The sequence below is a fragment of the Dermacentor silvarum genome, chromosome 5, assembly GCF_013339745.2.
Source record: "Dermacentor silvarum isolate Dsil-2018 chromosome 5, BIME_Dsil_1.4, whole genome shotgun sequence".
Classification (NCBI taxonomy): domain Eukaryota; kingdom Metazoa; phylum Arthropoda; class Arachnida; order Ixodida; family Ixodidae; genus Dermacentor; species Dermacentor silvarum.
Window position 1 is genome coordinate 11,306,512 of NC_051158.1, and position 15,424 is coordinate 11,321,935.

Below are 15,424 nucleotides of genomic sequence, written 5' to 3' on the forward strand. Positions count from 1 at the left end.
GTAGCTGTGGAGTCCGCAGATATATTTGATAAGATATTCACGTACGCTTTCTTTACTGCTTGACTGCGGAATGACTCCATGACTGCTGGTATCTCTACAGAATCAAATGCCTTTACGTAACTGCTTGCGCATAGCGAAGCGTAACTCCACCAAATACAAGTCTTTTTCACCTGAAAGTTCAATGAAATGAGTCTACTTTTTACCCCCAACACCTAATTCCATCTCGCACGGCCCTTCTTCAAGAGATAGCAAGTCCATGCTGACCGTCCAGACGCAAGGTTGTTGTCACGAATTGCACGAACTTGCTGAATTACCACTGAACGAGAAGATGTTTCGAGTCTTTGCCTAAACAAGTTGTGAGCCTGTCGATAGCACTTTCTTTCCCATTGCGCAAACAAGACCGATGTCAAGAGATGGCTCCGACAACTTCGTTTTTATGCTGCGGGTAGAATCTCTCGGAGGGTGCTTCGAATTCCGACGCATGAGCGGATGGTATTTCATCATGCGCTATGATGACCCGCAGCCAAGAGATATTTTCGCGACGCCCTTTAATGACTGTCGGACTATTGCAACATCGCCAAACGAACTGCTTAAACTGGTCAGATGAGGCACGAATTAAATTCGAAGAAAGAAAACAGGGATTGCCGCAACCTATTGCGCTACATTCGTGCTCTCCAGATAGTTCTCCGTTCGAACAAAGGCAACATTTACGCTTTTGTTGCTCGTGAAGTTTATTTAAGAAACAAATGAAAAAAAAAACACCGTGTGTCTAATTATTTATATTCTAAACTGAAATTCTAGGCGTCTTTCGACATCAAGCGGAGCATTAACCAATAATTATGTCCGGTGCAAAGGTCGGAAAAGCTTTATTCTTAGAAAAGTCCGAAGATGAAGATCAATGACTAGTAAGGTAATTTGCAGCTATGTACGTGTGATACCGATGAATGGTATTTAGCAAATTGCGCAAGGTAGTACCATAGTTTTTATCACAGGATGTCACGCTTTGTGAAGTTTCGTCAAATATGGAGATAGCTCAGCCACGTCATGAAAAATGGCGCCAGCTGCATTGGCACGATGGTATCGATGACTGATACTAGTTGTAGAAAGAATCGAGATATGAGGTCGGCTTATGTACATGTAGCGAGACAATACAGAGCAATATTTTAAAGTAAGGAAAGCAGATGTGCATGATTTGTATGCGGGTTGGAGGGTATTCGTCAAAAACAGCTATTTTGTAGACGCACAAAAAGACAGACGAAAGGGAAAAGGTAGGGAGGTTAACAAGAAGGGAAAATCTGGTTTGCTACACTGCGCTGGGGTGCGAGGGGATGGGGAGGTAAAGAGACAGGAACGACAAGACACAAGGGACTTGTTTTCTAAGCTTTGTTTGTCAAGCTAACGACGCAAGGCGAGCATGAACTATGTGTATTCTCTGTAGAAAGAAAGAGCTTTTTTTTTTCTCACGTTTATTCACGAAGGAAATGTCTATAGATACAATTAACCAGTTAAGCAAACGTTTGTCAACAGTGCTATAGTTGGGCGAGTTTTGTAAGCGTATCAAATAACGTGGATTGTCGTTCTATTTCATTTTCCGCGTTTATTAAAGGCATTACACGGTTCATTAGGCAAACATTAGTGCATAAGATATAACTATATCAGTTTTCGCCACACAGTGGAATGCTCCTGTGTTGTCTAGTCTCTGTCTAGCTGAGGAGGGGCGCAAACTGACACTTATACACAGATAAGGCCAGACAAGGCAAGCGTACCTATGGTTCACCAACTAGCTATCTTCTAGTGTCTATATTTCGAGTACTGGTTGAGATTCATTCGCTTATTCGCAGACAGACAGTACATCTTAATTCGCCGTCTTAGTTCCTCCTTTTTCTTCACAGAATTCTTCCTTGTGAAGGGACGAATACGATTTTTTTTGTTCGTATGATACTAATAAGGTACATACTTATAAATGCCACAAAATCCCAGATCCGCAAAGTGTTCTTGAAAGGCCTATCCGTAAAATTTGTAAGGCTGATCCCACATATAAACTCATGATATTTGAATAAAAGCGTGCTTATACTTACTCAAACTTTCTTCATAACACTAAATTTCATACCTCAAATATTAGCTTTATTTTTATATTCATAATATTGCGATGCATCTCGCCAGTTTTGGAATTTATCTCGCCTGCTAGCCAGCCTAAATCATTGGTACGAGTCCGATAAATCCAATCAGGCTTCTTCATACTCCTCGAACGAACAGAATTAATATTAGGGCAACATAATTTCATCAAAAAGCCAGAAAACACTATACGCGATGTCGCAGAAAAGAGAGCCTTTCGAAGTCGTCGCAGAAGTATTCCACGAAAGTGGGTTGATTCCCACATAAAACATGGCATGTTTTGTCAAAGCAGATCTCTCGTGCTCTAAGCTCTCAGACGCCGTTCGCAATATCAAGAATCCGCCATGATTCTTTCCCAAAACTTCTGCGCACAATATGTGTGTGCTCATTTTCTTAAACACAAGATCTTACAGGAACTTCAACTGACCTTTAGCGTTCCTAGATTAGTCATACTCGATAGCTTTTTTGGTGTGATACCCGGTAATATTGATTACATTTTGCGCAAGTTCAACTTCAGACTTTTCCCTTTTCTTGTTATGCTTCTTTCTTTGTAGATTATGCCAATACGTTAAATTTTTGTGTTTTCAGGTTCTCTCACAGTACAGACAGATGCAAGAAAGGCACAACACGACAAGAATACAACTCGACTAAGAAATACACGTGCGCAATTGTAAGTAAAGACCTGGGTTAAAACACCGTTCGTGTAACATTGCCACTCAACAGGAAATTATCTCACCTTCTGTCAGCCCTCAATGGTTCAAATTACATGATGCAATAAATGCTAGCACCTTTTATAACATCTGCCATCATTTGAAAACACCACGCGAAATAGGTGACGACATGTGGGCCACACCGAAAAGGGGTGTTCTTGTTTCGGCGCTGATAAACATCCAGAATGAATCGGGCGAAACTTGACTCAACCTGAAGTTTTGCGGCAATGCTTAGAATATTGAATACATGACACAGACAGTACGATAAAAAACATATTTTCAACTTACCCTGATGTTCGGTATGAGCTTCGGCAGTAATCCACCACACTTGCCGCACACAGCAGTCCCGTGGCTGAGTTGGCGCTACCACCGCGCACGAGATGCCTATTCAACTGGCCAAAGAACTTGAGCAAGACCAGTTGTGTGAGCGTAGAGCGCTAGACGTATCCAGCTATTAAAACTGTTTCAGTCTGCACGAAGTAAATAAATGCACAAATGAGAATCGGATTGTTTCAGTCGCTGGAAAGGTCCCGTACAGCGTACCTGTTGGACAGAGTTCCCGAAAAAGCTCGCCGCCGTTAACTGTTGCTCCGGCTGCACGTTCGACGGCGTGGTGAACTAGATAAAAGAAATGCTTACAACGTCCCGGAATTGAAGTGAGGAAGCGGCGCAGCGCGGAAGTTTCGACAATGCTCTACCACGTCCTAGGCTGGCGCGGAAGTAGGTACTGGTGCATTAATAGTCAACCGGAATATAAAACTTCTTGGCATAGCCAGCGTAGCCTAGCGACCAGTGTGCACGAATAATTCTTCCGTGACGAGCTTTGTTGATCGGCCAGCGTTTCGAGAGCAAAAATACTCCCTTTGCGTGAAATCACAAGCACGTCAAACGCCGACCACAACACCGGAATCGTCTTTCCCTGGTATCACAGGCACTCCTTGCGTTGGTAAAAAAAAAACACTGCGGCGAGTCACACGTCCCATACGTAAATGCAGGCTTGAGCTGCGCCCCGACCGGAATGTGTCGCCGAATAATGTCCTTCGCTCGTCGAAGTGGCTTAAAAATTCCTTCGTAAAAAAAGCTCGGCAACTTCAGTCACTAGTTTTGCTTCGGAATCCGATTACTGCAAGATGCGAGTGGCTGCGCATCACATCGCTTTGGCTTTGCGTTCACTTCCGGCGAAACGACACCTGCTCATCGGCGACAGCATCGGACGAGCACTGAAGCGACCGCAACGACACGCTGGCTTGGTCCGTGCGTCTGCTTCCGGCGCGAGCGAAGAGCGGAAGTTAGTTCCTGTTGCGACTCCGCCACGCGCTGCTGCTGCGGCAACAATCCCGGCTCGGTGGCCATGGCACCGCCACGCCGCGTTCAGCCGCAATGCCGGAGCACATTGATTGCGAGAGGCTGCTTGCCGTGCGATGGGCGCCCGATGAAGAGCCCGCTGCTCTGGCCCTTCGAGCGACGACGCCGGCGCGAGCGGCGATGCTTCCCGACCCGCCGAAAGAGGCCGCTGCGTGTACTGCCCTCTCCTCTCCCACGATCCCGTCGCTCGGAAGACCATCCCTCTTTCCCGCTTGTTTTGTGTCGCGCGCTTCCCCATACTGTACTCGGTACTTTTCCTCGCGGCACGCGATGAGTGGAGCGGGTGATCCCCTCCCTTGGTCCCGAGCTGCGTAATGTGCAAAAGAACGGCGAAGGGAAAAAAAAAAAAAAAGCAGCGGCTTTAGTAATCGTGACGCCAGTGGCAGAAGATTTTCAAGCAAGTGCGACTGAACCAAAACCTTCGTGACTTGAGTCTCGGGCCTTCATGGCTCCTCTTTTTTATGGAACCAGCTTCCCTGTTTTTATCCTTCATATCCCAATGCGGGACTTGACTTACCTCCGCTCAGAGCAGTCTAAGTTGAAGAGGACGATCTCGATATCAGTTATTAACAGCGAAGTCAGTTCAAAACAGATTGAAAGGATTAAGATTCGGAAGTTTTCTCGGTGTCGATGCGAACAAAAAAATGTCGCAGTTTTACCCGAAAGGCGAAGCATCAATTGCGATAGCAAATTAGTAGAGAGCTATACGAAGTAGGGATAGTAGTTTTATCGGCTGCATAAACTTGGACACATTCGCTTGCCAACTGAATTAACGAGCATGGTGTCAGCGCACACAAGCAAGCATAAATATATCACACACGATGACCGCAGACAACCACTGTCAAAACGCTGATGTCAGCAAGCGCGGCCGCAGCAGTGATCGAAGGTTCCGGAACATCCACCCAGAAAACCCTACGCCTCTGCCGGGGAAGTTTACCCGTGCCGAAGCCAGACGCCTGCCACGCATCGTCACGGAGACAGCCGTGACACCAGCCCGCCGCGCCATGATGCGCGTCCAGACCTGGAAATCAGCCACTTGCCGCTCCTGTCCAGGGAACCAGCTGCTGGATCAGCATCATATACTCTGGGGCTGCTCGGCGAGAAAAGCGGTAGCCACCCTCCCCCCTACTTTGAGGCCTCAGGATTTGGACGCCTGGCGCCTTCCCACTGGTCCCCCCGAGAGACGACACCTCATATTCCAGTAGTTACTTCAATTTCTAGAAGAGTCAAAAAGGATGAATAATTGTTGAACTAACCTCCTCCTTTATCCCTCCCCCCGCCCTGATGGATCCACTTCCTGGGGGCGGGAGCGTTTTATGATTATTTAACAAACGTTCTAATAACAACAAGGTTGGTACGGTATATCGCTTCAACGGAAACTGAGCGGAGAAAACACAGCGCATACAAAGGTAAGAGCCGTGTGGAGATCGCTTTCAAGATACGGTACGCGCGACAGCCCACAGCGGCGCAAAGTACATCTACGCAGTTGTTGGCAGAGTAGAAGCCGCACCCCCTCCCTCCTGCGCTGACTTTTCGCTTTCCTACTTTCGCGTGGGAGATTTAGCCGCCAGTTCCCCTTGAGCCCGGTTGCAAGATACATCATTTGATGCCGCAGCACAGCGTCACCCCCCTTCCCTTCCTCCCATTCCCCCATGGCCTTTCGCGCGACGGAAGAAGTCGCTTTGCTCTCCGCCGTGCGTTCGCTCTCCGTGAAAGCGCATGTCCCTCGCGCGCTTTCACTCGCACGTGCGGCACGCGGCGGCGATTTTATCGCCCTTTGACATTATACGGAAAATCATGGTGCCGACAACGACAACGGCAACGCCGATGCCAGAAATCGGCTAGAAGTGTCCATATAATTGCTATCGCAATGAAATTGTCTCTAGAATTCCGCCACTGCCCCAAAACAGTGCAATAGAAGAGACCGGGAGGAAAAAAATGTGCGGATCCCACGCACTGTGAGATTCGATGTATTGCGATGCATTTGGAAAGAAGCTGGCTACCTTGCATTGTTTCACGAATGCTTACTCATTCCGTATGGGAATGGCCGAGAGCCCGATGTGCGACTCCTGTATGTGTGAGGAAACCATCGAGCACCTATCGTGAACCTGTCCTCGCTACGGCGTACAACGCCTCTCTCTCAGGACAACTTTAAACCGACTGGACTCGAGACCGTTCTCTGAGTGAAAGATACTCGGTCCGTGGCTACACCCGTCACTGGCACAAAAGCGATGCGTGCATTAGTAGAGTATTTGTAGTGCACCGGTTTAAGAGACTGCCTATAGTGTCCCTGTACATCGTCCCACGTGTACTCAGTACTCATTCTCTCCCTATTTTACTATTTCTATTCCCTCTTTCCCTCACCCCTAGTGCAGGGTAGCAAACCGGACGCTCTTCTGGTTGACCTCCCTGCCTTTCCTCTCCTTGCTCTCTCTCTCTCTTGTGGTCCTGCAAAGCGATACCAAGTGCACCCACGCGTTGGTGTAAATTGATTACATGTGTGCATAGGTCGTGTCTGTGACGACAACAGCACGACAACGACCACGTTGAAGGCGATCGTGGGGCGGCAACGGCATGATTTCTGCGCCGGCCATTCGGCGTGAGCTTATGACAGGACAATTGATGATTTCTACATACGTAGTGGACGCGGGTAAGCGAGAGGAACACATATTGTGATGTCTTCGGTGACTACGTGTCTCCAGTGAAGAAATGTTAGAGCACACTTAACTTGGACGATCATGAAGTCACTGCAACGTCGCACAATTTCTACGTAGCGTGCACGAGGAATGTACTGAAAAAAGTGGGATGGTCCCGGTGAAAATTGCCGCGCCTACGGCCGCTCGAGGCACTTTGCATGTATTCGCGGGCTTCTTTCACGCTCGGAAAAACACTTTTACATAGCACGTATTGAGCAACATAAAGCAGTATCGGGAGTTTTTCATGTTGCTCTACAATGTGGTCATAGACACCTTCCATCTAATTATAATGTTTGAGAAGTTGAATAATTAACTGAGAATTATGTAATTAGGCGGAATGCAAAAAATTATCTGAGTACCTCCAAGCCAAGGCAAAGAACATTACATTGGTGCTGACCAGCTACGTGGCACTTGCGCATTTTTAAATCTTGGATAATTTTGACACCCTGTATAGCCTAAAGTATATACGCATGATATGCAATATATTAGCATTATTAACGCGATAGCCTTAACGGCCCCATGTCGCAGAAAATCCGGCATCGGCGTCGGCATTCGCGCGGGCGCGCCGGCGTCGTTGGCGGAAACAATTATCCCGAACCACCCCGACCGCGCAGGCCCTCCGCGTGGCGCAAGGCGCTAGTGAACTAACTTTTCAAATTTCTCAAAGTAAAATCCGTAAGAAAAATCGTGAAGTACGACAGGCGTGATAGCGTCAGATTGTAATTTGAATATACGAGAAAACGTAATTCGCTTGACGGAAAGCCTGATAAGCAGCCAGGGATCTTTCAGTGCTATCGCGTTTCACTCTTAAAGGCGAAGCTTAAACATCCTCCAAATTTTGCATGCTAAAACTGTAACGCGCTCAAAGAACGAAGCACACAGGTAGTTTACAAACAAGGGCTCACTCGCTCCAATTCCGTTTGCTTCAGTAACAGATTATGCTTATAATATACCCCGTTCAACTGAAATGAGCATGTGCAGACCATTAATAGCAAATGCAACAAATATCAAACGGTCACACGCTATTCAAAAAGGTGAGTTCTTTATCAGTGAGTATACAACAGGTGGCTCATTCACGCACATCTTTCTGATTTGGGGGGCTTCAGTTATTTCGCGCATTCATTTTTTATGGGCTAACACAAGCGTCGTATCACGAAAAAAAAATGTAATAACGAAATTGCGAGTAAGCTCCTGTTTGTAAGCTACCTGCGGCCATCTTTTTTTGTTTGCGCTGTACAGTCTCAGCAAGAATAATTACCAACTCGCCCAGCTTCCAGTTCTGCAATATTAGTGTTATCTTAAGAGGCTAATTAATGTGCGCCTCTTCATATAATTCACCTGAGCAGACTGAATTTCTTTATCTTTGGCAGGCGATCTTGAAAAAATACGTTCCAACTAAAAAATGAAACGACACACAAGATATGTATCATCGCAAAAGTAGTGGAAATGATGGCAAGGTAACATTCACGGCCCATGTGCAACGCTCGTTGAGGGTCCCTGAGACCGCTACATTGAGACGACATTGGCTGCTGTTTTGGAGAAAACGCAAAACACGAGTATACTTGCTTGCCTATTTCACGAAAACGCCGGCTCGGCGGTCACCACTGCGACGACCGCGGCAATGCGTTGTGTTTTCTGAAGATACGTCGTGTGCAAAGTATCTCGTGTAACTTGGGCGGACGTCGGATGACGTCTAACATACCGCAGGAGTGTACGGCATATGAGAGATGTCGTGGTCTCTCTCCACTTGAGGTTATTTGACGCGAACAAAATGTGAATACCCGGTAAACGACCGTTTATGCATTCCATTGTTTTTGAAACGCAGCCGGTCATCGAACCCACGACCACGTTCGCGGGTTCAATTTCAAAGGCTACAATGTTCGGCCCAGAGGCTGAATGCCATAGCAATCGAGCCACCCCGCTGAGTACCTCTTTAGGTTAGCAGCAGTGACACGTAAGAAGTGCTAACAGTTGTTACAGTCATAATATTTAACCAGACGCAGCGTATTGACGAAAACATCTAATATTTTAGCAATTTATTGTTTACGGAAAAGTGAATTACAAATTAGCTGCCGAAATTCCCAAGTAAATCACGTAAATCAATTTAAATTTACTGCAGGTATCCGGTTCGATGTATTTGCGATGCGATGCGAAATTTGTGATTTAAGTACCTAATGCGTCCAAACCTAATACAAGCTGATAAATTTGTTAGTTTTATAAATAAGGCTGGTTTTGTACATAAACTTTCTCTCGCCTCTTTTTCTTACATCCAGTGTAGAGTAGCCAACCGAAAGTTCGTCTGGTTGATCTCTCTGCCCTTGTTCTATTTGTTTTCTCGCTGTCTCTTCAGAACTGACTGCTCCTTTTTTTTTAATGCTTGTATTCGTCGCTTTACGTTTATCATTTTAAGAATAATTATCTGAGAGCAGCTGACGCGACTTACACGCTACAACATCTTCTTAAGTATACCAGATGAAAAGACCTCATAGTCAGCAATAACAGTACTGCAACGTGTCTGTCTTATTTTTTAAACGTTTAAAGTGTGGTTCTATTGTAAAGCTGCCATTTGTAATTATTTGTAATACTAGTACCTGCCAACTTGAAAAAAAAAAGTCATTTGAGGACGTAAAACTTAACGACGATCAGTCCCTACAATCAGACTCTTTCATTTAAAAGCCACAAGCATATTTCAAACAGATATATCAATTGCATAAAAAAAAACTTGCGGGTTTCACATTGTTGCTGAATGTGGAGGGACAGAGTAAAGCCTTCCCTAGAACTCCAAAATGTAGTTTTCCAAAAATAATGTTGCGATTGAAACAATTATACTATTTGCACATTTAATATCATTTAGGTGGCAGCAGCTAAGCATTTACAAAGAAAGCGGGAGTCAGGGTTTGGTCATCCAGTGAATAATATACTCACTAAACCGTGGCAGAAACTTGGAGGTTAACAGAGAAGCTCGAGAACAAGTTAAGGAGCGCACAAAGAGCGTTGGAACGAAAAATGTTAGGCCTATCGTTAAGAGACGAGAAGAGAGCGGTGTGGATCAGAGAACAAACGGGGATAGCCGATATTCTAGCTGACATTAAGCGGAAGAAATAGAGCTGGGCAGGCCATGTAATGCGTACGATGGATAACAGGTGGACCATTAGAGTTGCAGAGTGGATACCAAGAGAAGGGAAGCGCAGGCGAGGACGGCAGAAAATTAGGTGGGGTGATGAAGTCAGGAAATTTGCAGGCGCAAGTTGGAATCAGCTAGCGCAAAACAGGGGTAATTGGAGATCGCAGGGAGAGGGCTTCGTCCTGCAGTGGACAAAAATATAGGCTGGTGATGATGACGATGAAACCGCTGTTATTGCCTATCATTGCTTATCTGTCCTTATTGGTTGCAAATGTTTTTTATTATGCCCTGTTGTTATAACACATTTTTTTCTTCATTTACTTCGCATGGTTCGCGATGCTCAATTTTGTGCAAATGGCATTCGTAAACAATGATGTACTGCCTTTGTGTTTGCTAGCACCGCGCAAACGCCAATGCGGCTTCGTCAAGCTGTCCATGTGGCAGCTTTTTCTGCATGCCCCTCGCGTCATGTACTGAGGCAAATAAACATTATTATTATTATTATTATTATTATTATTATTATTATTATTATTATTATTATTATTATTATTATTATTATTATTATTATTATTATTATTATTCAACCGTCCGCAGAATACAGAGTCTTTATAATGCTGACTTTCATGATCTCAATATTTTCCATAACTCGCTGTCGGTGTTCTTTTCCCAGCTTTGCGTTGCTATGTCAGAATTTCACATATTGTTCAATTGCCCTTCTTCTCCTTTTTTTTCTGCGTTGACTTTTCTTTTGAAGGTTGTTCTGATTATTCATTGTTATTTTTTTTTTACTTATATTCCCCTGCCATCTTTCTTGTTTTATTTTTGAAATGCATGCGTGCGCCAGTACTTAGACCTCGTGGTTGTTCCTGAACACGGTAAATGGTTGATTGATTAATTGATTTATTATTATTATTATTACTGGGCTTATTGCCTTTATCCAAGCGGCGATAGGTAAATGACATTTACAGTTCAGGCTTTTCCTAAGTAATGCAATAATCTACACTAGTGCGGCGCAAGCATAATTGCCCAACGGAGGTGCTGAAAGAGCGAGGCGGGTTAATTAAGAAAACCTGGGATGCTGTTTCTCAAGGAGCAAAGCCGACGCGCCAATGCGGTAGAGCCGAATGAATGGCGAAGCGAGGAAGCGGCGGAGAAGGAAAAGAAGGAAAAGCTCTCGGGGAGGAAAGAGGCAACGGGGATCAGCGTAGGGAATCTCCCTGACTGAAACGGGAGCGCTCCACCCTTTCCCCTCCTGCCCGCCACCACCTTCTCGCAACATTTTTTTTCCTCTTAACATTGACGCGCCTGATGCGCTTAGGGGGGCACATATCTGCCGCGTTAGAGCGAGCATCCCGGATGCTATCGGGCGCCGGAACGTGGCGTCATCTGCCAGCGGCTGTGCGAAAGAGTCGCCAGCGGCTAGGGGGCGGAGCTGTGCCCCTCCGCGCGGGTTGCAACCTATGATTTGTGCTCGCTTTGGTTTCATGTGGCCCTCAGCAGGCCTCTGGATGGCCCCTTCTTTACTTCCTCTTTTGCCTTATCCTTACTGATTAATTTTTCACCACGCAGATGCTTGTTGAATGCCAGATTTATAGCACTACGGGGCTTACTGGAACAGCAAAAAAACGAAAGTTACACCTCGTCTCATACATAAGCGAGTCTGAGCAGGTAACCCACGACTGTTTGGGAGACTTAAGAGCTTCAGAAACAATAAACTGCAATACTCTTAAGAAGTGGCATGCATTGTACGTATGCACAGCATGACGCGGTCGGTTTAAAGTGAACTGCAGTTCTGCAGTTAATGCATAAATATTTGATGGCAGCCCCCAATTTAAGGTTGCTACATATACTTAAAATTTGGCAGGCTTATTTTCAATATATTCGGCCAACCTATCGATATTTATCTAGAAATCAATTTCTCGGTGTCCAGAATTTTTGAATATTTATTTTCTACATGATCATTATCCGAAATGCATTTGGATTACGTGGAGAAGTTTTACTTCTCTTAACCTTTACACTTTTGCATTGTCTTAATACGGTGGCAATTAAAATGATCTTTTTCAATATGTACAAGAAATAACAATGTTGTGGGAGAAGCTGAGTCATGAATGGGCTCGTCAAGACGAGCACAGGTGCTGCGGTGCAAGGAGTACAGAAATGTTGTGGCGCAGAGGAAGATCTCCTCTAGCACAGGCTAGAGAGGAAATAAATTCCACAAGAACGTCGAGAAGGCAATAAACACTTCTGCCCCCCCCCTTCTATCATTCTTTATTTTTTTATAGAGAGCAACAAGCGATTGCAAGCCACCTCCAAAGTGACGCGGCCCTTACACCATCTCTTTAAGCCTTTGGAGAAATTGAAGATTTTTTTTTTTGGAAGTGATATGCAACACTACAGACTACACGGCACATATTTTACGAATGCGTCATTTTAGAACGGTGGTGGGCACTGGTGACAATACCGTCCAAGAATCGAACACACATCTATGACAATTCCCCCAAAACCCACTGTGATACTCTGCCCCTTTAAGTTTGATTCAGGATCCTGATCTCCGTATGGCCATACTTTTCCGATTTGCAGTAAAGAAGATAGCCCTCAGTACACAATGCTGACGTACCTAACTTCCCATTCCATTCCGGTAGGGGATGAATTGCCCAAAGCGAAAGAACCCTTTCAAAAACGCAATAAAGACGTTTTCAAACAAACTCAGCCGTGAGACATGGCATAACTTGATTCGTCTAGCTTTAAATATGGTGCCGAATTGTGCTTGACCGACAGCAATGTTACTAAAAGAATAATTATTTTATATTATACATAACGCTCGATACAAAGAAGGAACACACAAATAAGCCTGAAAATGCCATGAATACAGTAAACACTAAGGGGTGTTCCTTTACCAAATAGTCGTAGCAGTAGAACAAAAGAAGGACTTATTTGTTACGATCCATTGTCCACATGACCATTCTATGATGGGAAGGGGTGATAAAAGTTTATAAGTCGTGTCCCGATGGCAGTAGGCAATCTGCAGCAACAGCCACGGCACGTGCGAATTAGAGAGTTGCCTTCGCCACTATACGTAGTTTTTATGCTAAATAAATAGGTAACGTGTGACGGACACAAAAGGTGACCGTGACAGATTGTGGCCGTATAAGCTGAACAATCCGCATTTTTGCAAGCACGTTTTGGTGCATACCCACCCAAATAGTAACGCACTATCGCATCTGTCATTAACCCCCCCCCCCCCCAAAAAAAAAAAAAACAAGAAAAAAAACAAGAAAAGTCTATTTGCATTTCCAAAAAAGAAAAACGAAAAGGAAAAGAACAGGTGAGCAAAATTTAAGCGAAATAAAAAAGGCTGGAAGTCCAGCGAGCACGCGAATGAACAATGCCGCATTAAGAATAACACAACGTATCGTGCAAGGCACTAAATTATTCGTATAAATGCAAACAAGTCGGCCTGTGACAACACATTTTAACCAACTGCACCGGGGAGAGGCAGTGATAAGAGGGGTATGGCGGCTGCTGATGACGGAGAAAGACAAAGCCTACATATGGCTATACAGAGCCACGTGCAGGGACGCTGGAGGCGCAAGTTGGGTTCGAAGCTTCTCCTTTCACATCAATGTTACTGTTTTTCTCTCTTCAACAGCCCGGTTTGCAGTCATGCGTAAAATAGAAGAGTCAGAGAGTCGGAGGGAAGGAAATAGTGTTATTATAGCCAGCATCTCTCTCTCACACACAACACAAACACAAACACACACAACACACACACACACACACACACACACACACACACACACACACACACACACACACACACACACACACACACACACACACACACACACACACACACACACACACACACACACACACACACACACACACACACACACACACACACACACACACACACACACACACACACACATTAGACCACAGTTATAAAATGTTATAGCATAAAACACCAGTCCAGAATGATGACGTACAATATACCAGGCGCTGCCGATAGCCTTTGGGTTCTAAAGCAGATTCATCTTCATCAGTAGCATGCAAGAAGTTTAGCTACTGCTCCACAACCGACAACTCGACGACTGACAAGACAATTTGCTTTCTATTTCTCAGTCCCCCCTTATTCCTTCTCTAATGCAGGGGTAGCAAACTCCTTGATCTTATTTATCACTTTCTCTCACACTTTCACTCGTTCTTAGAGCATAGTAATCGAACTTGCCGCTCGTCAATGGCCAGAAGCAATTATGACGAGCCTTTCGGAAGGTCACATAACTGAGCCTGTAAGCTGCTCGGAAAGCTTAATTGAAACATCTGTTAAACGAAGGAAAAGAATCCTACGAGATGAAAAAGTAACTCTACATCTAAACATGGCGAATAAAGAAGCGCCCATAGCAACAACGTTACGACGGCGCGTCCTTGCCTTGCCTTGCTTCTGCCTTGCTTTTGCTTCTTTAGTGTTACGCTTCTTGAATTTCTTAGGAGAGAATCCTTTGTACAGGGGCGAAGAGAAAATGTGGAAAGAGGAGGAGGAATAATGGGCCGGGCCAAAGATAGCCGGCAGCTGGCGACGCAAACTGGACATCAGAGTATAGGGGCAAGCACTGGCATCGCTGCTTCGCCTTTACAGAACAGCATTAAGTAAGGGCGAAAGAAAATAAAGATATAGAATATCTCATTTTCAAGTCCTTTCTACAAGATTGCGCACATTTTAGCTGCTTGGACGCGGAAAAGAAAAAAAAACAGTTTATTTTACGAGGAGCTCAGCTCTGTGTGTTTGCGTATGGGCGCTCGTGAGTCTGCGTGTGTTGTAATTTTGTAACAGCGATAGCGAGAGAGTGACGTAAACTCAGGACAGTGCTGGCGCCGATATTGTGAAAATGTGGCACCAGCTGTAATGGCAAACATTCTCATTTCTATACCATGTATGGCCTATTTCTCATTAAAAAAACATGACTTAACGAGTTTGCCAAATCAACGTATGTGATAATTTATGTTAGTTTGGCCCATTTTTATGAACGTGTATTTATAGAATTTTTCGCTCACTGCGAGACAAGACATTGTCGCGGGACAGCAGAGGGATGGGCTAATAAGATTCGGTTCGGGGAACAATCCTAGTAGGGAGAGCGAGAAATGCCTCCAAAGGCAAGACTAGAAAAAAAGGAAATAAAGAAAAAAGGAAACGACAGACACCGGCACAGAAACGCATATTTGAAGACAAAGTGAACACAATTGAAGTTTTACACGGCAGTGCTGCATATACTAATTAAGATAATGCCTATCTAAAAATGTCGCAGTTCCGCCCGAAAGGCGAAGCATCAATTTCAAATTTGTAGAGATCTATACGTAGTAAGGATAGTTGTTTTATCGGCTGAATAAAGTTTGGCACAATCGGTTACTAACTG

At 44.9% G+C, this 15,424-nt stretch overlaps 1 protein-coding gene across 1 annotated transcript in view; it reads right to left on the reverse strand.

Moving 5' to 3' along the window:
* The window catches only part of LOC119452882 (uncharacterized), a 153,100-nt gene extending 148,851 nt beyond the window's left edge, over nt 1–4,249 (reverse strand). The window contains exon 1 of the mRNA XM_037714831.2: nt 3,114–4,249. The gene's annotated coding sequence lies outside the window, so the exon portion shown is untranslated. The remainder of the gene's footprint in view (nt 1–3,113) is intronic.
* Between the last annotated feature and the right edge of the window lie 11,175 nt (nt 4,250–15,424).